We start from the raw sequence: 23,590 nt of genomic DNA on the forward strand, positions 1-23,590 counted from the left end.
GTAGTATATTTAAGAGACAGTAGTATATTTAACAGGAAGCTCAGTAATAAGGTATGGGTTCAAAATACAATAGAATTAAGGTAACTAAAGTTATAAGAGGGAAGACGAGAAAGTAGCAGTTTAGTGGGAGTGATGTAATAATGAACAGGCTATGATACGCATATATACATGAATTATATTATGAATAGTGCAGGTGGGATAAAGGGAGTATTACTTAAGTTTAAATGGAGGAAAAATGGAGGCATATATATAGGGCCAATATAGCTATAAAATTTGAATGGTCTTTATGAAGGATTTTTCTGTAGGAGGAGGAGTATTTATGGGTTTCTGCAGAAGTAGGATACTATTAGCTTTGAGGATTACTATAAAGTTGCAAAATACAGGAACGAACCTGAGTTTTGTGGTCTAATTCTTATACTCATTTCAGAAATGGATAACTAGGACAGAATTGTCTTAACTTTGTGTGCTGCTCTTAACACAGAAAGTAGGAAGTTAACAAGTTCACTACACTAGTTGTTCTCAACATTTATTACATTTGATTGTTTGAAATTGACTGATTAATATATAAACTCCGAAAAGCTCGAAGTGTCTATGGAAAACTATAATTTGCTGTCAGAACTGAATGGATACATCCAACGACTTGGGATGTTTGCATGTTTCACAACTATTCCTTAGAATTTTTTGTACTTTTCTCATGGTTAGCAGTACCTTTGTTTGCTAGGAGCTTTTTACGAGGGGAATTTTTACTTATTTTCGATGGTTAAATCACATGATTTAGTTTATACACATTTTTAGGGAATGTTAGCTTAACTTAGAATAAGTAGGTTAACTGCCTGCTTACCTTATCCTACTTGAAGGATGTGTAGAGGAAATAAGAAATGAGGCTCCTAAGCCTATGTTTCCTCACAAGTTTAGTTGGTAATCCAGATGAAGATACAACTATGATCAATTCATAATAGGAATTAATAATTACTCCATGTCCAGTCAGCATGATTAGGCTACGAATACTCCCTGTGTCTGAATAGACCATTGATAATTAAAACAGAGGTACAGCTGGTTTACCAGCCACCATTGTGGCTGGTCCACATACATAGAGAAATAGAGACAATGAAAAAATAATATATGGTCATAACATTTTAAGACTATAACTTACTTCAAGAATTCAAATTCCTATTGAAGAATGGTTACTTTGCACCAGTGTTTATCCGACCTCAAGCAAAGTATTTGAGATCAGATACATTGAAATGATAAATTTTTACTGAGTCTTTGTAAGTAATCATTAAGTAACGTTAGGGCTATGTCATGAGTAAAGATGTTTTGAAATGGAGTTATATGAAATATTACTTAGTTCAAATACCATAAGTAAAGGGTTTTTATTTTACAAAGTTTTAACAATTTTCGTTTCTGAAGACAAATGTACAATCTGAACTAGCAGTATTATTTATTTCTCTACGTCCTGTGGTTGTGATGACATCATTTACATACACAAAAAGGTGACATACAGTATAACATACCACTTGGGTAAGGCAATGTGTTGCACAATGTCTACCAGGCCGACAAATGATGAGTATCATAGTGAGCATACCGGTTTTTTATAAGTTTGTTGTTCTAGAATAGCATGTTGTTTGGAAGTTTATGACTGTCTGTGCATGTACATGGGTAAGGATGGGCGCCACATGTCTGCAAGGTGGAATGACGGCAGCTGCTTTACTATACTTTTGTGGTACTTGCTGGTTCGGCTGTTTATTCCATCGGAGATGTGACTTGCCATGAAACTGCATACTCTGTGACAATATGAATTATTGCATGCAGAGAAAAAAACAAAACAAACATTTTTTATACGTCAAAATGGATTAAGATAACTTTCATTAAGGTTAAGCATAATGCATGTAACGTTACAGCTCATATTTGAAAACAAACCTTTATGAAGTGTTTTTGCATCATATATGAATGGTCAGTACAATTGTACTTCCAAAGAAATGCTATTTCCTAATTAGCAGAAAGTTACTAATTTGAGAAAAATATACAGCTTACAGCACCAGAAAAGTTACAGTGAAGAGAAATCCATATTAACAAATAATTACACAGACCAACAATGGAAAACTGTTTGGTGAAAATACCTTATTCTTTTTATTGTTAGGGTGGGAAATCTAAATATGATACTTCAAAAACTGTATCACCCACCATTTCTTCACACTTTACAGTTAAATTTATTAAAGTAAGTGATTTTTTAAAGAATTTAACAGCTTTTGTATAGTTAAAATAATTTAAAATGAGGTGCAATAAATGTAGATGAGAAACATTTGCTGGCACAAAAGGTCAATTCTATTTTTGTGTTAACAGATGGTGGTTTGTATACTGTCAATCTAACTTCACTTTCTCGTTTCCTGTACATGTGCTCAATACAGTGTTTAATCGTGGTTGTAAAAACTCTGCTGACAGTTTTTGTTATATTTGTGTTGAATTTGTGATTAAAAACACCAAAGAAACATTGTTGACTTTTTGAAAAAGGTTTATTTATCATACTTTCGATCTAAACTTGGTCATCAAGATAAATTTTAGGCGCCACACAAGGTATATTGTGTGTGTGTTGGAGACCTGAGAAAATGGTTGAAAAAGGAGAGAAAAGCCTTTAGATTTGCTGTTCCCATGATATGGAGGAAGCCAAGAAATCATTCCGATGATTGCTACTTTTGCAGTGTTGATATTACTGGTCATTATGCGGAAAACAAAAAAGGTAATAAGCTACTCTAACCTTTCATCTGCCATCCGATCAGTAAGGCATGGTGTAGATTTGCTGTTTCCTGACCCACCAGATGATTTAAATTCTGTTCTAACAGAAGTATTTTCTGATGCACAATGTGATTTAGATGAACCAGACGATGATGAATTCCAATGTAATACAGAAAGTCTAGAGCCCAAATTGTTTACTGAGACCGAGCTTAACGATTTGGTTAGGGATCTGGGCTTAATGAAAGAAAAAGTTGAATTGCTTGGCTTTAGATTAAAAGAAAAGAACTTATTGGCAGTTGAAACCAGCATATACATGCATAGAAAGAGTGAGCAGCAATTTTCCAACTTTTTTCAACAAGAAGGTGATTTAGTGCACTGCTCAGACATTCCAGGTCTGATGAATGAGTTTGGTACTGAATACAACAAGGAAGACTGGAGGATGTTTATTGATTCATCCAAAACTAGTTTTAAGGCTGTTTTATTAGACAATTGTAACATGTATGCATCTATACCTGTTGGACATTCTGTACACATGAAAAAAAGCTATGAAAATCTAGAAATAATGTTAAATGAAATAGGCTATTCTGCTCATGGTTGGATGAAATGTGGCGATCTAAAAGTAACATGCATGCTCCTTGGTCAGCAAGGTGGCTTTACCAAATTTCCATGTTTCTTGTGTGAATGGGACAGTAGGGCTAGGGATGAACACTGGTACAGAAAGAACTCGTCTGTGAGGAAGTCTTTAAAACCTGGTGAGAAGAACATTCTACACAAAACCTAGTAGATCCAAATAACGTCCTCCTGCCACCTCTACATATAAAGTTAGGCATAATGAAATAGTTTGTAAAGGCTTTGCCTAAAGATGGACTACTTCTTTTTCTCGATCAGTCGATAAAAGCTGACGTCGAGAGATTGTGAGTAAGATATTGGCCACGCCTTCTTTGCCAGCCTCCTCCACTTTCGTCTCGCACGCCACTGCTACGTAAGACCACCATGCAGCAGCGAATACTCGATCGCTGCTGTCCTTCGTTTTACAACTTATTGTTAAACCTAAATCGCACTACACTGACTTGTGTCCGCTTTGAGTTTCCCGTCGTTTCGCCTCAGACGAAACTCACACACAGGAGTGGGTATGATGACAGTTTTTCATACCGGAAATTATCAGATTTCTAAATTACCACGATTAGTCGTAATTTTTTCTTCATACTTTGTGTTTCTTCACTCATGCCGTAACCACGGCTATAATGGTTCTGCAAACAAATATGCTGCATGAGTGTGGAAAACCACAGGATGGTTGTTATTTGTCATGATTAACATTTTTTTAAAAAACTTTCGGGAAATCGTGTTTTCACTAATAGAAGCAATAGATTTCTTTTATGTTGCCTCATTTGGTAAGAGGGTTTGAGTTGATTTGGGGTGAGGGGACCAAATAGCGAGATCATCGGTGGTCGCATCAGATTAGGGAAGGACGGGGAAGGTAGTCGGCCGTGCCCTTTCAAAGCTGTCACCCCGGCATTTGCCTGAAGCGATTTAGGGAGATCACAGAAACTTCAATCAGGAAGGCCGAACGTGGGTTTAAACCATCGTCCTCCCAAATGCGAGTACAGTGAGCTAACCAATGTGTCAGCTTGCCCAGTCGTATGGCAAGAGTATTGCGCAAAAGAAACAGGAAGGACAAAGTCCCGTAGGCTGCCGTCATTCCGTCGGTCACGTGGCGACGTGCTGACACGGGATTGGCTGCCTCGAAGTGGCGTGATACTCTCATAGCAGTACAGAGCAGGGTGTGGTCGCATCCACATCATCTCAGCACACAGATTGTTGGAAAGAGTGATATTGTATTTCTCTAAACACAATTTTAATAACATTCTCCGATTAACACATCAATTCAAAAATGCAAAATTAGCCTCTCAGACAGTGCAATCTTTATGGTTAAAGCCTAACACAACTGTGAAGCTAGTAGCAGTATCCATTCCCTTTGTTTCCAGCGTCTCAAGCATAGTAATAAGGAAAATATAATAATAATAATGCTACCAATAAAACGTGATGTAGTTGTTGATGTGGTCTTGAATGAAAGACTGGTTTGTGCAGCTCTCCACTTTACTGTATCCTGTGCAAGCCTCCTCATGTTCGCTAAATACAGCAACCTCTATTTGAATCTGCTTAACTGTATTCATCGCTTGGCCTCCCTCTACAATTTTTACTCAGCACACTTCCCTCTACTATCAAACTACCGCTACCTTCATGCCTTAGGACATGTAGTACCAAATGGTCCCTTCTTCTAGTCAAATTCTTCTATAAATTTCTTTTCTCCCCAATTACATTCAGTACCACCTCATTAGATACTCGATCTACCTATCTAATGTTCAGCATTATTCTGTAGTACCACATTTGGAAAACTTCTATTCTCTTCTTATTTGAACTGCTTGTAATCCACATTTCATTTCTGTAGAAGGCTACACTCCACACAAATAGCTTCAGAGAACACATCCTGACACTGAAATTTGTATTAGATGTTAACAAATTCTGCTTCTTGAGAAATGTGTTTCTAGCTACAACCAGTCTGCATTTTATATCCTCTCTGCTCCCGCCATCCTCAGTTACTTTGCTGTCAAAACAGCAAAAATCAACTAAAACTTTTACGTGCCTCATCAGTAAACCCATCACCCAATTCTTTAAAGATTCAAACTCATATGTATGAAACACCTTCAAACGTCTGATAAATACAAGAATGAGGTAAGGTGTTAAATATTTGACACTAACCATGTAAGGGAGAAAAAATTTAACGAAGATTTAAAATTACGTTTAAAGTTATGTTTCATGCTCTTCGATTTGGGAGCTTAGAATGCTGACTGTGGGTTGCACATTATCCAAACAAACCAAAAAAGAAGCTTCATTTTACTTTAATTATGCAGGTCAGCCCTAAACACTGGATGGTGTGAAAATAATCTAATAAATCCATTCACATGATCAGACTTTACATTTTGTAAGCCAGATGACTTCAAAGTTACTATTTTAATCAGTCACTTTTTATTGTTAGTTTTGTGATATTCAACAAGGTTTATGTAGCCTGTCTGACTTTTTCGTTCTATTGCAGTATTCAGTGACAATCTAAACATTATAACTATATGAATGAAAATATCTTTAGTGAATATTGTCTGCCATAATTTCCCGATTTGTTGAATCATATGCAGATGTCATTTTTGATCGTTTAATTGAAAAGAATGTATCCATATTCATTATTACTAGTACAAAAAGATTTACTTTGCATTTATTTATGAAATATGCTTGCCTTTTGGGTTATGAAAGTAGTGTGTTCTTCAAAATATACTGAGTCAACTACCAATGCTTTGAGATACAATAAAACTGATAATACCATGTTACAATTTATTCTTAGGGTATAATTGTCTGCTGAGGACCATATCAAATACAAAAATTTTAAAACCTTGACCACTCCTGAATAAATTTCTGCAAACATCCACGTTTGCTGCATTTAAATATGGCTGCCATCAATGTTTGCACCATATCATAGCTCAGAAAAGAAAATACACACTGTCATCTGAAGCTGTCAAACCAAACAAATGTGTCCCTTATTAGTTGGTTAGTAGATAACTGCCTATAACAGCTAATTTTACAATGGTGATGTGTAATGTTGTTCTTATGGCGTCAGGTTAGAATTACACAATGACTTTTCAATCGAATTATCGTTTAAACAATTTCAAAGACAACCAAAATGATGTTCAGGTATCCTTACACTCTGTCTCTGTTGTTTCGAGGCAAATCGTGTTTGTAATATATTGACTAAACTGGTTTGGTGTGGGGACAGAAGGGCTAAAAGTTACAAAAACAATAATTACTACAAAATCAAAATTGTACATAATTTAATTGGTATATTAAAAGACTGTATCTGATTAGCACATTACGTATTAGGCGTCGGATTTTGTAAGGTTGAGTTATCTCGAAATTTGCTGCTACATCCTTATTTCTGCTTTAGTTAATTAATAATGACTAAAACATCTTCTTTTAGATTAATCAGATCACTTCCATCACGGCATTTTGACCTCACAGTTTGATCAATCTATCTCATATGCTTAAAAACTATATTTAACGAAAGTACCAAAAAGCAAAGTGAAACACACTTTCGTATCAGAGTTAGTGGGATTAGTCCATAGAAGCCATCCTCCACACACATAATGTTACTGTGGGTGGTTCTGATATCCACTAAGTGTTAGTAATGCTGATGATAGTTTCTAAATAAGAAAACTTAAATTACAAAGTGAAAGCTGATAAAGTAGATATAAGTGAAAAGATTTATATGAAAAGACACAATAACTGATAGCATTTTTATGTTGTATTAGGGACTGTTTCTTATGCTATGAGTGACTGAAATCAGGAAGTACCACAGTGTGTGACTGGCATTTGCATGAAATCAGACTGTGACATGATGTCTTTCTCCCAGTGTAATGTGCTCTTTGTCTTGACTACCACATTTATGAAAGCGCTGCTAAAGATTTGATCATAACTAAATATTTATGACAAAATGTTCAAATATATGTGAAATCTTATGGGACTTAACTGCTAAGGTCATCAGTCCCTAAGCTTACACACTACTTAACTTAAATTATCCTAAGGACAAACACACAAACACCCATGCCCGAGGGAGGACTCGAACCTCCGCCAGGATCAGCCGCACAGTCCTTGACTGCAGTGCCTTAGACCGCTCGGCTAATCCCACGCAGCATTTATGACAAGCAAAACTACAAATATGATTGCTGCTCATTTCATTTGCACCAATTTAAGCTGTGCTCTTAGGTTTGTGTATAACCACACTCTCAAAAATCGTGGCTTATTTCAAAGAAATCACAAAGCATTGGTAACAAGCAAGACTATACATACGATTGCTGCTCGTTTCACTCGCAGTAACTTAAGCTTTACTTGTAGGTTCCCACCTAACCACACCCTCAGGAATCATGACATATTAAAAAAAGTCAATTATTTGTGATAAGAAAAAATGTAAATTTCATATGATGTAAATGTCTTTACTGTTTGTTTCACTAGCAGCAGTTTCATCGTTCATTTTTTAAGCTTGAAGCCATGAAAGAGAAGAAACTCATTTCATGTAAATAACATCGAATATTGTGGGACATGCTTCTATTACATAAATAAGAAGACCCAGAATGTGTTACAAAAGCAAAGCTGGAGAGAAAAGGTATTAGTGTGTTCTAGGATATTATCCTACTTCTTTCAGTTCTGTAACACTACGTCTCTAACCACAGTGAATGCATTTCATCTTGAAATCTCTTAAGGACTGATGTGTCTAAGAGATATTTAATTATAACAAATTGTATATAGAGTGATGTGTTTGTGATAAATCTTCTATTTGACATTGCCTTCAAATTGCATACTGTCAAAAAATCAAAGTTATAACATGGAAACAACGAAATATGATGGATACAATACTGTGTCTCAAAATTAGTGAGTGAGGAATGTCACATGACCGATTTCTGATTTCAACCAAACACTAGCCACTAATTTCTGATTTCAGCCAAATGCCAGCCACATAACATAATACTTCCTAATTTTAGTGACTCACAATACGTTATGTCATAACCAGTGATTAGTATGTGAAAATTTATGTTATGATGGTACCACTTTTGTTCCAGCTGGTAAAAATTGAGGAGCATTAAAGCAGTAAAGTAGGGATCATTTCAGAGCAGCCAGTAAGTGGTTCCATCTCACTGAATTTTGTATTAATACTGACAAACTGTAAATATTCTCTTTACCTTATCAATTAAAGAGGATGGCAATAACTGCTTCAGCTAAACTTCTTGACTTCTGTCTTCACACGAAATTAACATGGAAGAATTATACCAAATATATCTCTACTAACTTAGTATGTGCTACATATTTGTTAGGTAAACTAAGGTCATGTGTTAATGATAAGCTATTGCTAAATGCATACTATACCTTTTTCCAAGCACAATTGACATGCCATTGTGTTATTGAGGAATTTCCCTGGAGCAAAAAAAGATCACATTTGGCAAAAATAAGGAGTTCAGATGCATTTGTGGGGCTATAAATAATGTCTTGGGAACCCTATTTAAAAAAAAAAAATATATATAAATAAATAAAAATACCCACAGCTACATTCCTCTTCATATTAAGTTGTCTAATACATACAAAAGAAAACTAGCATTATTACAAACTAAAACACTCTATCCATTGATGTTATTTTGGAAATTTGTGGTACGTTCCTATTGGGACAAACTGCTGAGGTCATGAGGTCATTGGTTTACACACTACTTAATCTAAAACTATCTCACGCTAAGGATAACACACCCATCCACGCCCGAGGGAGGATCCGAACCTCTGATGGCGGGGGGGGGCGGCGGGGGGGGGGGGGGGGGGGGCGGAGTTCTGCAGGAACTGTGACAAGGTGCCTCGACCCCGCGGTGGTGTAGCCTCGTGGCCCGTCAATATAATACACACCTAAAACAGAAGACAGACATCACAGTCGCTAGACTTAAGGAAACTCTAGACAGTTACAAATACATGAGGGTAAAACAGTTTAATATGTTGTCACTACAGGTACACAATGTGTCACCAATATGTTTAAAGACGTCGCACAGTTGTGGCTTTGAGAGAAAAAGCATTTTATACAATAGAAGAGTTCGAAATAGGCTTTAAAAATTATCTCAGACAGTAATATAGTTTCATTACATTAAACTTATGTATGTGATTCTACATAATACATCATGCGCAGTATGATGGACAATTTAATGTCGAACAGTAATTACGTAAAATATTTTTTAGTCTGTGCGTGTTATTTATGTAATTGTATTGCTACGTCTGTGTACACAAAAGATTATGTTGGTTGCATTTTTAAAGGTGTATAATAAATAAATAAATGAAACATCCTTCATCTGAAGCACTTGATTAGATAGAAAGTGTGTATTTGTAATTGACCTTGATCTTTTTTCCTTTCAGATAATTTTGCAGTTACAGTCATCTCGAATACAGGCTGCTGTGGCAGACTTATATCCATTTATGGTATTTACCAAACTATTCTATTCGTTATGTTCGGCTGACGTAGAGACCCATAAATCTTCCTGTCTATTCCAGAAATTGGGAATCTAGCACTTTCTGCAGTGTTTGCTTATTTTTACATGACATCCATTTTCTCACTGTCGTTTCTTGGGGTGGTAGATTTTATATTGCCACAATATTATTTTCCAACTAATGAGAACTAATCAAGTAGATATATATGCAAAACAGAACTAACAGCCCCTTGGTTTCCAGAGCTCTTACTTCCATAACATAAGGTGTGCAAAGTTAACGTATCTATAGAAATACCAGTAACTTGATGTTTTTAATTTCTGGATCTGTGTCGTTTACCAGTCATGATTGGACAGACTGTGTGAAGATTAAATATGCAAGAGTTATTTATCATTTTTCATATATATAAGGAAATATATATGATACACACACTGAAGAGCCAAAGAAACTGGTACACATGCCTAATATCGGGTAGGGCCCCCGCGAGTATGCAGAAGTTTTGCAGCATGACGTGGCATGGACTCAACTAATGTCTAAAGTAGTCATGGAAGGAATGACACCATGAATCCTGCAGTGCTGCCCATCAATCTGCTAGAGTAGAAGGGGGTCGAATCTGTACTGAACAGCTTGTTGCAAGGCATCCCAGGTATGCACAAACATGTTCATGTCTGGAGAGATGGAGGCCAGCGGAAGTGCTGGACGTGTGGGGTATTGGATTGACCTGCTGGATTTTTCCAAGTCTGTCGGAATGCACAATGGACATGAATGGAGGCAGGTAGACATGATGTTTACATATGTGTCACCTGTCAGAATCGTATCTAGAAGTATAAGGGGTCCCATTTAATTCCAACTGCACACGTCCCACACCATTACAGAGCCTCCACCAGGTCGAATTGCGTGAACATAGGCTTGCAGTGCTGCAGTCTTTAGCTTGATGCAAAGATTCTGACTGCTTTTTTTATGTAGCACTGCCACATACTTGCAGCCTTCAGAATATCCCCATAACAGTAGGCCATGATTGATGTGGCTATTAAATATTGCATAATGCACTGTTATAAGGTATGGGTCAGCTAATACACCTTCTGTTCTCCTCAGAAGGTATATTACTGTACACACAAACTAAGTTGACACTCGGCGCGGGGGCTGAAGCGAGTGACAGTGGAGGCATCTCCCATTTACAGTCATTCCCATAAGCCACGGCGCCGAGTGTCAACTTACTTTCTGCAGATAGTACATCAGAGAGCTGGGAGCACACATACACTGTTTGTTCATTCATTATTAATTTGCTGTCAATCAGGAATCCCAGCAGTTTGATAGCCTCCATATTATCGGGGTATGCCACATTTGTAAGGCTGCATGTAAGATTTTGTTGTGTTATTTCTTCATTTGTTTTCATTTTATTGTCGAAGAACCATTGTTTGATGTTTTGTAAGATCACATTTGTTGTTTGCAGAGCTTGTGCAGCAGTTTTTGTTTTCGCAGATATTAACAGTGCACTGGCAAAAAATAAGTTAAAATCTATGTGAATGATCATTGCTCCGGTATGTCTGTACAAACAAAACACAGAAGGAAACATATACTGGAGACTGCCCAACCGAATGAACTGCTGGACAAGGAAATATGCATGTGTGGTTGGACATTTAAAAAAGTCAAATTCGTAATGTCCTGTTGGTGCCGAATTCACTGAAGACATGATACATGCACGGATTGGAGAAGGATAGAACTGTCTCTGTTATTTTCCTTGAGTTATTTAGTGAGATTACAGAATGCATAAATCTGGCAAATGAGTCAAGGATTATACACTTCAGAAAAGTTGCAGTAACATTTTCAGGGATCAGACCACCGCTATTGTCGCAGGTTCGAATCCTGCCTCGAGCACGGGTGTGTGTGATGTCCTTAGGTTAAATAGGTTTAAGTAGTTCTAGGGGACTGATGACCTCAGAAGTTAAGTCCCATAGTGCTCAGAGCCTTTTGAACCATTTTTTTAAACTAGTAAAGAGTATAGGAAGGTGTTTTGTACTGAGTGACTAAATCAGTCAAACAACACTTCGAAAATGTGCCTCTGTTTAATGGTTTCGTTCAAATTTAAATAAGAAACTCTCGTATTACAACGAGCCAATAATAGCAACCAAAGCATTAAGCCGTAAAAATCATATGCAAAACTTACGATAAAGATAGTGACATTTATAATAAGTATCCTTTACTTCCAAAGCAATTCGTATTTTCTCCTTGAGTTTCATTCTTCTACACATTTTTCTAACGCACACTGTAGACATTTTTATAAGCGGAGGTAAGTTTCTGGAAATTTCTTGTTTAGTTATTAGTGTAAGATCTACGATCTCTATTGGATTGGATTGGCTTTGTCAATAATGATTTTTAATTCTGTCATCAAATGCCCCCACTTTCGAAGTCAGTACTTTAATCTAAAAAGCCATGGATTCATGTCAACAAATAACAAAATATTTTAAATTAATCAAATAAACTGGCTTGTTCTAGTGCGTAGTTCAGTTGCTTTGTTGTCTTTGGTTGTCGGTATTATTAAAATCCACTGCTCCGGTATGTCTTCATTTATTAAAATACAATCTCTGAAAAGCAGTTTGTTTGGAGGCGTACGAAAACCGGTGCTGTGTTTATCTAGGTTTGTTATTTTGAGTATGCGTATGGTGTCCATTGTCATGTAATCGTATCGTGTTAAGAAGTTATTTGTGTGTTCGAAGTTTGGTTGCGCGTTGCGCGATTACTTGCTAGTTACAAGCAGTTATTTTTATCGGTGTACTGCTACAAATTATTCGATTGTTGTAAAAGACGTCTCCAGGGCTATTACGAGTCATAACGTCTCAAAATTGATGAAAATACGTCCTCAAATAATCTCCCTTCATTGTCTCATACCATTATTATATATACTGTCTGATGTTTTGGATTCCGGGGGAGAAAAACCGGTAAATTAAGTTTGTAATCATTTATTTGATGGTTTCAGGTGCATTAGTAACATCCAGTACCGGTATGTAATTTCACTGATAAAATAAAACCATTACCGTCACACCCCTCCAGTTCTGTAGGACTACGGTTTTGTTGAATACACATTTTTAATATTGAACTGTATTAATCATCCCTTTTATGTGTAATCATGCTTATTTCTAGACCTCGGTATATTTATTTTATTACGCATTTTATCGCAGTCATGTTTTACGTGAAGTTTCATTGCTCACATCGAAATAATTGTGACGCATTGGCATTATTTCACCTAAACCAAGTACGTAAAGATCTGTATTTACGAAAACCGGTACATGAAATGTGTAGCTATTGTAATTGGAATTGTGAATAAGTTTTGTTTTAATTGTAGCGTAAATCATTGGTAAGGTTGAAATATGGCATCCCGGCTAAGACACAAGTTGAAAATATGATCACTATTTTTTATTTACTTAAATTTGCCATATTTCGTGACAGTGCCTTTTCCGTTAGACATTTGCAAGGCGAAATTAGTCTTGGCTTCAGTTGTCTAAGTATGATTCTACAATGCATCATTGTCGGCTGCAGAAAAGACGTGGTTCAACGTGTTTCTCTCATTTTGGTGTTTCAAATACAGTTTCTTCAAATGTAGTTTCTTCTTTTTAGTTAATACAAAAATAATAGTAACATAATTCAAAATTATTTATGACGGCGACCTTCACATTGTTCTTCCGTCAACATACACCAAGAGTTAGCTGCCGACTAACTATAGTCAAAGACGACTCCAATGTCAAAGATATTTTACACAATTCACAAGTTTCCACTTGTAATCAGTCTCTTTGCTATTCTTCCATACATTTTCTAATAGTAATCAATATGCTTTTACTCTCAAAAACAGAAGTAAATTAACATATAATAAGACAAATTATAATAAATTCTGACAAAAATATAAGAAAACATTTACAATTCGGTATCGACAAATACGGTAAAAAAATAACATCTCCCAGATCTATTAAACTGCTCCCCAGGGCTTTTGTTGTTATGGACATATACAACAAAATCCCGACAACACTCAGTGATGGATCTGTATTACACAATTAGTACATTAATGATGCAGTCTGATAGCCTCTTCCAAATTTGGACTCTTTGAATCTGTGGACTTATTACTGGCTGTTGTTGCAATGATACTTCCCCATCAATCCCATACACAAAATTTTCAAGTAAAGAAATTATTTAACATGACAAATATACATGGTATAAAACATACATGAGAAATATTCTAACATACAGCATGCAGATTGAAAATAATAGAAAGGTAAAACTCATTTCCTAGAATAAGTTTTAATTTTTTTTTAAATATTAATGTTAATTTCATTATGCTTACATATTGTACAGTAAAAATGATATTGGACATATATAGTGTAATGTGTTTTTCTCTATATTTCCCTTTTATATATATATATTTTTTTAACATCTGATTTTTTTTTAATTTTTATATTTTTTTTATTAGTCATGGCTTTTTTGTTTTTTGTATATTTTTTTGCTTATGATTTTCTTTTTAAATTTTTTTACTTAGGTTTTTTTTTATTTTGTATTTTTTTATGATTTTCTTCTTTTAGTACAGCTAAAGATACATCAGTATTATCTAAATTTTTTGCAATTATTTATGTACACTTTCCTCTCTACTACAATATTACTACAAGTTAAATTCTTGTGAAGAGTACTTTTGCTCCCCACAACATCAGTATAAACAACAATAAACTGCTCATATATCATGAGGCTTTATCTAAAATTGGTTTTGAAACTTATACCTTTGCATGCATGTCCTCACATGCATGCCTTCACCCACAGGGAAGACTTAGCTTCCAAAAATTAGAAAAATTCAGAAATGCTCACTATGGAGACTTTTTTTTGTAAAAAAGTAAAAATAAATCTTTCTCTCATTCTTTGTTAGAACAGTGTTTTTCATCAGTTTCAATTAATATGTGACTTCAAATTATTAATTTATACATGCAAATATACACACTTCGTTGTACAGGCAGTTTTGTTCTAACAAGCGTATTGCAGTGGAGAACTTTTGTTTTAGATGATAATAGGTTATTTAAATTTTGAAATTATGATTTCTGTTTATACAGTTTTTAAGAGACAACATTCCTGAGACCAAATAATTTCTTTGACTTAGGATACACCAAAAGATAAGCATTAGGGTGTGGATTTTCTATGACTTCAACAGGCCCAATACAGATATCAACGAATTTTTTAATTTCTGAAGTTAACATTTTTGATTTTTCATGAGATTTGACCAGAACAAGATCCCCAATTTTAAAAGTGGTTAATCTTACCCTATTGTTATATCTTTTATTCCTCTTTTCCCCTTGTTTCCTCATAGTTTCCCTGACAATATCTTCTCTCTCTTGCATAGTTAAAGGTGTACATTTAGGAAATTCAATAAGTTCTGATATAAGATTTGGAGGTCTAATATTAAACATAATCTCATATGGTGCAAATCCTGTGGAACTATGTTGTAGGCTATTCATAATATCTTCAAAATTTCGAATGTGCTCAAACCAGGTTGGATGCTTATGGCTACAATAATTTCTACAAAGTCTCCCAATTTCCCTCATATATCTTTCTGCAGGATTGGTGGACGGAGAATAAACAGATATAAGTATATGCTTCAATTTTTATCTTTCAATAAACTTTTTCCAAATTTTAGAGGTGAACTGTGAACCATTATCTGATAATATAGCTTTTGGTTTACCCACCTGTTCGAAATAATCTCTTTCAATTTTTATTATAATTTCATGGCTAGTAGCTTTTTTCACTGGATATAGTTTAATTAATTTTGAAAATACATCTACCATAACAAATATGTAACAGTAACCACCTTTACTCTTTGGTAACATTCCATATACGTCCACTGCGATAAGATCTAAAGGTTTTTCCGGAATAATGTTTTGCATCTCTCCACCACATCTTTGATTGCTCACTTTAACTCTCTGCCATTTGTCACAGGTTGCCAATTCTTTTCTTACCTTCTTTCCAATATTGTAAAAATAAACATTTTCTTGTATCTTTTGAATAGACTTCTGTATCCCACAATGACCGAAACTTTCATGTATGTAAATGATCAGCTTATCAGCATCTGCCTCTGACCAACACAGTTTCCAATTATCAGAATCTACATCTGTTCTCCGAAACAAAATCCCCTTATGCAATTTGTAAAATTTATCAAGTTTCTCATACCCCTTCTTGCCTAAACATTCTTTGATTAATTTCCAACTCTGATCTAAATTTTGATTTTTTCTAATTTTGTTACACATAGCTCTAATTGTTTTTTCATTTTCCACCCCTTTCAAGTATCTAATTTTAAATTGCTTTTCCTCCTCTTGTTCAAAAATCTCCTTTTCTCCCCCAATTGGTAAACTTGAAAGTGAATCAGCTACTACATTCTCAGAACCTTTTATGTGTTTGATTTCAAAGTCAAACTGTTGCAGTAAAATTGCCCATCTGGTCAATCTACTGTGGTATAATTTGCACTCTTGTAAGTAACTCAAAGCTTTGTGATCCGAAAATACTATGGTTTTATGTCCAACAAGGTAAATTCTAAATTTTGTAAAAGCCCAATGAATTGCCAAAAGTTCCTTCTCTGTGACTGTATAATTTTTCTCATGCTTGAGCAACATTCTGCTTGAAAATGCTATGGTACAATGTATCTTAACTCCATTCTTTACTCTTTCTTGAAATAACTCTGTTCCAAGCCCATAATTACTGCTATCCGTGTTCAAACAAAATGGAAAACTAAAATCAGGTCTGTGTAATAAGTGTTGCTTTCTCAACTCTTGGTTAATTTTATCAAACTCTTCCTGACAACTTTTATCCCAAACCCAAACAGTGTTTTTCTTAAGTAATTGGCTTAAACATGGTGCATTCAGACTCTGATCACTTATATGTTTTCGGTAATAACCGCATAACCCAAAGAACGACTTTAATTGTTTTTTAGTCTTACGAATAGGAATTTCTGAAATTGCTTTAATTTTTTCTGGATCTGCCAAAATTCCCTTGTCTGTGACAACATGACGCAAAAATTTCAATTCAGAAACTGCAAATTTACATTTCTCTAATTTCAATGTCATCCCCACTTTTCTAAGTTTTTCACAAACTGACTTCAAAATCAAAAAATGTTCCTCCCAATTTTGCGCTGTAACCAAAATGTCATCTACATAAATTATCAGTTTAGACGCAAGTTCTTGCCCCAGTACATGATCCAAAGCTCTTATAAATTCAGAAACAGAAGAATTTAACCCAAATGGCACAACACAATATTGGTAACGGTAACTCTTACCATTGTACAAGAAAGCAGTATATTTTCTAGGATTAACCGAAAGTGGTACCTGATGAAAACCCGAAGTTAGATCCAAACTTGACATATATTTTAAATCCGTAAATTTATAGAGTAACTCATCAATATTTTCAGGATGGTCTATCTGTCTGAACAAAATTTTGTTTAAGTGTGTAGAGTCCAAAACCAATGTTACTCCACCATCTTTTTTCGAAACTACTACTAGAGGATTATTATATGCACTGATACTCCTTTCTATTATATTACATCCTTCCATCTTTTTCAGCTCTTTCTCAACACCAGGTCTTTTTGATATTGCAATACCGTATGGTTTTATGAAAAATGGTTCATGAGGTTTTACCTGAAGCTCACACTGACAACCCTTTACCCTTCCAGGTATGTCACTGAAAACATCACTGTATTCCCACAGCAGATTTTCTAACTGTTGTTTTCGCTCCCCAGATAAATTTTGTGTTTCTGAAATTTTCAAATTTACTAAATTCCCAAATTCAACTTCATCGGTATCAAATCTATGAGTTTCAATATTCTCCAATCTTTTTTCTTTTAGTAAATTGATACTGTCAAAATTTCCATTACTCTGATCACCAAGTGTGTTCGCAAAATTTGTCTGAATGTACTCCCTTTCACTAGTTTCTACAAAAGTTTTTTTCCAACCCAATCAAATGCTGTATTTGCTTCTGCTATCCAATTCATACCCAAAAGAAAATCCTCATTAAATTCCTGAATTACGAAACATCCATGTGTGAACAACTTGCCTCCAATTAAAAATGTCACTAAAGCCTGGCTTTTTACCAATTTACTGCTCTTCCCAGTAGCACCTTTTATCTTTACCCCAACAACTGGCATTTCAACATAATCTTTCCCCACTTTCAATTTCTTGCTTAACCTTTCAGATATTCCCGAGATCTCACTTCCTGTATCAATTAAACATTTACCAATCCATGACCCAATTTGAACTTTTATATAGGGACTGCAAAATTGATCACTTTTCTCAGAACCTGTATCCTCATGTAATAAATCACTTTCAATTTCCCCAAACCTATACTTATCAGAATCATATGGCATATCATTACATGTATTATTTGTCACAGTTATAAAATTTGCACAAGACACAAAATTGTCATGAGTACTCTCTATTATCTCAAATAGCTAAGAATTTTCATCCAAATCACATTGTATACTATTGAAGTACTTATCCTTCAGCTTTTCAAAAATAAAATATCTCATCTTTTTCCACCACTCAGGACATACAGTTTCACATACATTAATAAGCATCTTTCTAAAGTTCTTGTCAAAAGAAATAGTTTCACTGTTGAGCCATATATTCATAAGAAATGTGTGTGTATCATTAGTATCTGTAAAAGTTTCACTTAGGTTACAAGTTATACATGTGTCATTGTCATTTGTGTAGTCAGATTCTTTATCAACAACATCAAAATTCACACTTTCACATACATCCAGCTTGTGAGCTTTATTCATCCTGGTAACATCCCTGGGAATTTCTATAATATTCTCACTATTTAATCCATTTTCAACCATGTATATACCCAATTCCCTATTTAAACTAATGAAATACCTTTCCTCAACATCATCATCAATACCATTACCATCATTATCAACTTTATCAACAACATCATTATCATTACACATATTCAGGTCATACACATTCAAATTATTCCCCAAAATATTATTTCCCCTTTCTAAAGTTACCAGATCCCTTTCACCAACATTTTCATTCTCACAGCATGCATTCTCTATTTCATTCACACACATCTCTGAACTACTACAAATTACATCATCTGACAAAGTGTTGTTCTTTTCTGCCCGAGTGTAAAACTCTGTTAAATTAAATGAATCACAATTACTTTTATCTACTGTATGTTCTTGTGTACTGAAAATTTTATCTTTATCAATATTATTTTCCTCTTGAAATTTTTTCAATAAGTAACAACTAATAACCTCATGTGATAGCTTAGGTTTGGAACTGTCATGTTTGGGTTTATGATAGTCACATCCATTGGTCCTTTCATCATGCTCACCTTCTGCCTCAACCTTGCGGACCTTCAAGGGGGCGTCTACTCGTTTTTTATTTCCGGTTCCTGTATGAACTGGTGATTGTGGTTCTGCCAATGTCTCTGATCAACATTTCTGGTTGGTTGGTTTCGGGGAAGGGGACCAGCCAGCGAGGTCAACGGTCTCATCGGATTAGGGAAGGATGGGGAAGGAATTCGGCCGTGCCCTTTCAGAGGAACCATCCCGGCATTTGCTTGGAGTGATTTAGGGAAATCACGGAAAACCTAAATCAGGATGGCCGGACGCGGGATTGAACAGTCGTCCTCCCGAATGCGAGTCCAGTGTCTAACCACTGCGCCACCTCACTTGGTTCAACATTTCTGATCCCATTCCTATGCCAAACATTACCTGATTGTTGCTAGTTCCTATTGTACGGACCTCTATCAAAATTTCTGTGATTTTGATCCCTAAAGTGTTCTCTATTTTGTTGATTATTAATGTGAAAATGTTGTTCTTGTTTTGGATAAAATTTATGGTCCTTCTTTTCAAAATTGTTATATCCCCCTGAATTTTGACTGACGCCATGATAATTGTTTTGTTCCCTTTTTTGAAAGTTGTCATTTCCCCAATTTTGACCATTACCTTTCTGAGTAAACCCATCAGGACAATGAACTAAACTCAACTGCATTGCTGATGGCAATCTTCTCTTTAAGGTATCAATTTTGATCAAGTCATCCAAAGGTTTTGTTAAATGAATAAGTTTTTGAAGTTCACTTTTGCAAAATTGTTTCATGCTCCCATCTGATTCTCTATAGTTTCGCCCATTCAAAAATTCACTTTTGATTCTAGTTTGTTTAAGATCATCCCAAAATTTTTCCAGAGTTACAATCTGGTTTGCCCAAGTCAAAGCTTCCCCTTCTAAGAATTTTTTCACAAATTTAATTTTTATTTCATCTGGTGAGTGAGGTAAAAAACAATCCTTACAATACAGCATAAAATCAATGGGATGTAAGGGTCCATCTACCGAAAAGTGCTTCAGTGGAATATTAGATACAAGATTACATGTGTTGACATTGTAATTTTTGCTTTGAAATTCAATGTTAAAACTTTCAATTTTTTCGCTAAGTTCTTTGACAGATTTTTTGTTTTCTAAATCATTGCATTCTACTTTTTCTTCTAGAGTAACCAAACGATTGTCAAACTTTTTGTATTCTCATCCAAATTTTTAATATCCCCTTTTATCTCATTAAAATACATTAAATTTCGTTCCCTATCTACCAGTAAGTCATTTTTTACAGTATTAATTTCACCGCTCAATTTAGCATCAATTTCATTTACTTTTGCTTCCACAGATTCAATTTTTTCCTCAACACTGCCAACTCTGTTCGAAAGCTCACCCACTTGGGTATTGACTGCTTGGACTTGCAACAAAATGTTATCAATTTTTTCATCCCAGTAAGTCTTATTGTCGTCAACTGATTGTTTAATTTCTTTCGTGAAATTTACAAGAAAACTTTTTAAATCAAATTGATCGGTTCTTTCTCTTTGATTTGACCTGTCCTGATGTTCGAAGTCTATTAAATTACTACTTTCTACTTTAGGCACAATACTCTCGAAAAACTCATAAGTCATTGTGAAGAACAAAAATTTATACACAACAATATAAAACAAGATAAAAATATTGTATTAACAAAATACGAGGTTTTCGTGACTTATCTGGAACACTCTTCTACTGTTGCAAAACCACGTTTTCCATCCATGTGATTGTTGACCAAAATTCTTGAAGTATTTTCTTCTGTCGAAAATTATATTTTTTGCCGAAACATTTCTTCTCCAAAACTTTTACTTCCCGATGAACACAAACACTGTAACACACATTCTGAAGAAACAGGTATTAACACACAAAACTGTTCTTCCTCGTAGCACTGTTGAAAATCTCGTGAACACAATATCCCGGCTACAGTCCCCAGTTGAAATATGGCATCCCGGCTAAGACACAAGTTGAAAATATGATCACTATTTTTTATTTACTTAAATTTGCCATATTTCGTGACAGTACCTTTTCCGTTAGACGTTTGCAAGGCGATATTAGTCTTGGCTTCAGTTGTCTAAGTATGATTCCACAATGCATCGTTGTCGGCTGCAGAAAAGACGTGGTTCAACGTGTTTCTCTCATTTTGGTGTTTCAAATACAGTTTCTTCAAATGTAGTTTCTTCTTTTTAGTTAATACAAAAATAATAGTAATATAATTCAAAATTATTTATGACGGCGACCTTCACATTGTTCTTCCGTCAACACACACCAAAACAATAGTCAAAGACGACTCCAACGTCAAAGATATTTTACACAATTCACAAGTTTCCACTTGTAATCAGTCTCTTTGCTATTCTTCGATACATCATAACAGTAGCGACACTTCGCCTCGATTTTGTTGCCAGCAGCGCCCCAAGAGGCTGCTGCGTTACACTGTGAATTCGCCGCGATCGTGAAAGAGAATAGTGGTTGTTTATTTCGATTTATACAATGGCTTTTACTGGCGGGAGCGTTTGTAGCGCAATAAATTGCACTAACAACAGGAAGAAGACACCCCAGCTGTCTTTTTTTAGGTTTCCTAAGGATCCTGAGAGGTATATACCATCATGTTACTAAACTGTATCGTCAGGATTCACTTGCAAACTATATGTGTATAAATGATGAATGTTTCGTTTTAGGAGCAGAAAATGGCTTGTTAATAGCAGGCGAGAAGGCCTCATTAAGAAAGAACTAGTGTACCTGTATAATAATATTAGGTTTTGTTCGCCACATTTCGAACAAAACCAGTTCATGAACGCAGACAACAACAGACTCGTGTGGAATGCAGTACCCACACTGTTTGACATTCCAAATAAGCCACCTCAGCTGACGATGAAGAGGAAACTGCCACAAAGATTCGACAGTCAATCTAAAGCAGTAAAACAGTCCTATGACACAGAAGCAGCCGGTTCAACTCTGCATGTATCAGTGCCAGATTCGTGTGAATCGTCAACACAGACTTGCTTTGACGATGAAGTGGTTAGATTAAGTGCAGCTGTTCGTGTCTTACAAAAGCGTGTGAAGTGTCAGAATGTGCAAATCGCTAGACTTTGAGCGAAACTATTACGGGACAAGGAAAGTGCCTACAGACAGCGACAGAAACTGTATCAGAAGGAGCAAGTGAACAAGGACAAACGAATGTTAAAGACTGTAGTATCCCGATATTTAAAAAAAGTGCCGTTGACTTGTTGGTAAGCCAGATTACCATGCCATTGAGAGAAAAACGTGCTGCAAGATGGAAAGACGAAAATAATCTGTTTCCTCTAAATTTATTATATTACAGCACTCAGGCATACAGGTTTTTGTCAGAATGTTTTATGCTTCCATCAGTGCGTACATTACAAAGGTATGTGGAAGGCATGCAAATAAAATGTGGGATAAGTGACTATATATTCCATCTTTTAAAGCAAAAGGTGCAACATTTTTCTTATATTGATAAACTTGTGAATATGTCATTGGATGAAATGTCTCTAATGGCAAATTTGACATATGAGGCACAGCTAAAATTGCGAACAGTGTGTTGGTGATAATGATTAGTGGCATTTTTTCATGTTTCAAACAACCATTGCTGTACTGTTTTTGTAAAGGAACAGTGGGAGCTATGCATTTGACTGCTATATTTTATGAAGTACTCAAGACACTTAAGGAAATTGGCTTGGTTGTAAAGACCTGTGTGACTGATCAGGGTTCAAATTTTGTGGGCTGTAGAAAGAGACTGGGAATTACACAAGACAATCCAAGTTTGGTATATGAGGAGCAGAAGATCTATTTCTTCTATAATACCCCACGTTTGTTTAAGAGCATCAGAAACAACCTATTTAGGTATGGCATAATTCATACATCAAATGATGGTTTGGTTGGTACTGCTTCTTGGAAGGACATTTCTCAGCTCTATTCAAATGACTTGCACAGGAAATACAAGTTAGCTCCGAAGCTGACTAAAAAAGCTGTCAAACTGCCAGCTTTTTCAAAAATGAAAGTGGGTACTGCAGTTCGTGTGTTAAGCCACACAGTGGCAGCTGGTGTTGACACACTTGTATTTTGTGGTAGTATGCCATTATCTGCAACTGGCACTTCAGACTTTTGTCAGAAAGTTAATGACATTTTTGATTTCTTTAATACATACAGTGTGAAAGGGCCTGTGCATCTAAGAAACTGTATTAGGAGTGATTCAGAGCATCTGGATGTTCTACATGTGATGAAGCCATGGATTCACTCTTGGAAATTTGTAGGCTCTGATGGAAAAGATTACTCCCTGAGGATAACATGTGTAAAGGGGCTTCTAAGCAATATATGTGCTTTGGAAATGCTTGCTGCCGAGGTACTGACTGGAACAAAATTGTACTTATTCTCACGTAAAATTAACCAAGACACATTGGAAAACTTTTTTTCAACTATGAGGCAGA

Source organism: Schistocerca serialis, chromosome 6 (assembly GCF_023864345.2).
Source record: "Schistocerca serialis cubense isolate TAMUIC-IGC-003099 chromosome 6, iqSchSeri2.2, whole genome shotgun sequence".
Lineage (NCBI taxonomy): Eukaryota > Metazoa > Arthropoda > Insecta > Orthoptera > Acrididae > Schistocerca > Schistocerca serialis.